Raw genomic sequence first — 1942 nt, forward strand, 5'->3', positions numbered from 1 at the left:
CACGTGCCCTGCAGGCACGGGGGCTCTGGGGGCTGGCCCTGTGGGGAAGGGCAGGAAGGGTACCTGGGAGCAAGGTGGAAGCGACAGGCAGGAGCCCCTGGTTCTCCCCTGATCGGCCCCCCTCGGCTGACTGGGTGGGGGGGAGCTGCTACCGATCCCTTGGCTTCCCCCTTTGTGATGCACAGAGGCAGCCGAGGCTCCAGCAAACCACGGGGATATTCTCCAGCCCCTCTGCCTCCTTCCCCATGCTGAGCAGAGCCCTCGTCTCCGGGCTGCCGGCAGAGGATGCTCCCCTGCATACTGATCAGGGCACGCACGGCGGCGAGCGGACAGGCAGTGGAGGTGCAGTGCCAAGCATGTGGCCTCTCTCTTTCAGATGCAGTCCGAGCCACCCGGCTCATCGGCTGCCATTGCTGACGCCTGGGCTGCGGTGGCCGGTCCTGCCGCTCGGCCCTGGCAGCCAGGCTGGGCGAGATCGGCCATGGCAGGAAGGGGGGCTGCCGGGAGCCGTGTCTGTGGCATGCCTGGGCTGGGCTCCCGCAGGGGATTGCAGCCCCGCTCTGAAGCAACACATGGCACTCCACCAGCAGCCAGGCCCCTGAGCCGCGTGTGTCCTACATGGCTGATGGCTGCGAGCGAGTACGGGTGCAGGCGAGGGGGGCCGAGAGGAAGCGTGTCCGTGGGCTGGGCACCACACAGCCTCACACTGCAGTAACGCTTGGCTCCTCTCTAGCAACCTCCCTGTGCCCAAGTGGCTACCGCAGCACCTGTGCAAGGGGAGGAGGCACCACTACCGGCTGGAAGGGAAACAGGGGGTCCAGACAGTGCAGCCACAAGCCACCTCTCTCAGGCCCCAGGTAGGGAACCCGAGGCAGAGAGACTGTAGCTTTTCCCAAGACCGCTGAGGGAAGTGTGACAGAGGCAGGCTGATGCTCAGACCCCAGTCGCTGCAGCTTTCACAAGCTGCCTTTGCACAAACCCCAGCAGGCAACACCACCTTTCTGCCTAACGAACAAGCCAATTCTTCATTATGAAGTTGGTAAATGTTAATGAACTTCCTCAACACATATTGCGAACCCCAGGCTAATAAGCCCAATTTGCCTGTCCCTGGGTAAAGAATGGCGCCCTGCTGAAACCTCCTAAGTTGTCATTGCTCCTTATCTACAGCTGATACCCGGGATGATATCAGGGCCTGGAGACAGCTCAGCCTCTCCTCACTTTATCTCTCTCATGCTGTTCCCTCTTCAAGGCTGTTCTCCTTTCTTGCGCAGGAACAGTTTGCGGCTTCATTGCAAAAAAATGACTGATCCCCCTTCAAGTGCGGGCCCAGCCCTGCCCTGCCAGCTTGGACTGCCACCATTTCATGCTGCCTCATCATACATCTCCATTCCCTGCTATGCAGAAGCAAGCACACGCACTTCATGATCCAGCGACCGGGCCTGCAAGCCCTGATGACAACTGCCTCATGGGTGGGCACGATACACAAAGCAGGGAGGGGGGTTGCTGGTATGTTTGTTGTATGAAGCTCATTTTCTGCCTTGGTGAACGCAGAGGCTGTCTCTGGGGGCAGCACCCAAGACATACTATTATGGTCTCAGACAGAATTAGGTACAACTGGGCCAGCTGTTCAGAAAAAAAGCAACAATCCCCCTCAAAAGGGCCCGAAGTCTGGCGTGAGAAGCCCCATCTGAGATCAGAGCCCCTGTGCTTCCTCATGGTGCTGAAGATCTCAGCCAGCAAAGGCAAAGATCCTCCGCACGTCAGCCCCTGGCCCGCGGGAACTCGGGCTACGCCGCCCAGGCCATGGCGTCCAGGCTTGCCAGAGCTGGACTCGGCCTGAAGCAGCTGAGTTAGGTTCGAGGCACCCGGGACATGCACACATGCATGAGCGCACATGAGAAGCAGACAGTACAGCAGGTGAAGGGACGAAAATAGGGAGCAC

This window comes from Crocodylus porosus, unplaced genomic scaffold (genome assembly GCF_001723895.1).
Source record: "Crocodylus porosus isolate Cpor-Errol unplaced genomic scaffold, CroPor_comp1, whole genome shotgun sequence".
Taxonomy (NCBI): Eukaryota; Metazoa; Chordata; order Crocodylia; family Crocodylidae; genus Crocodylus; species Crocodylus porosus.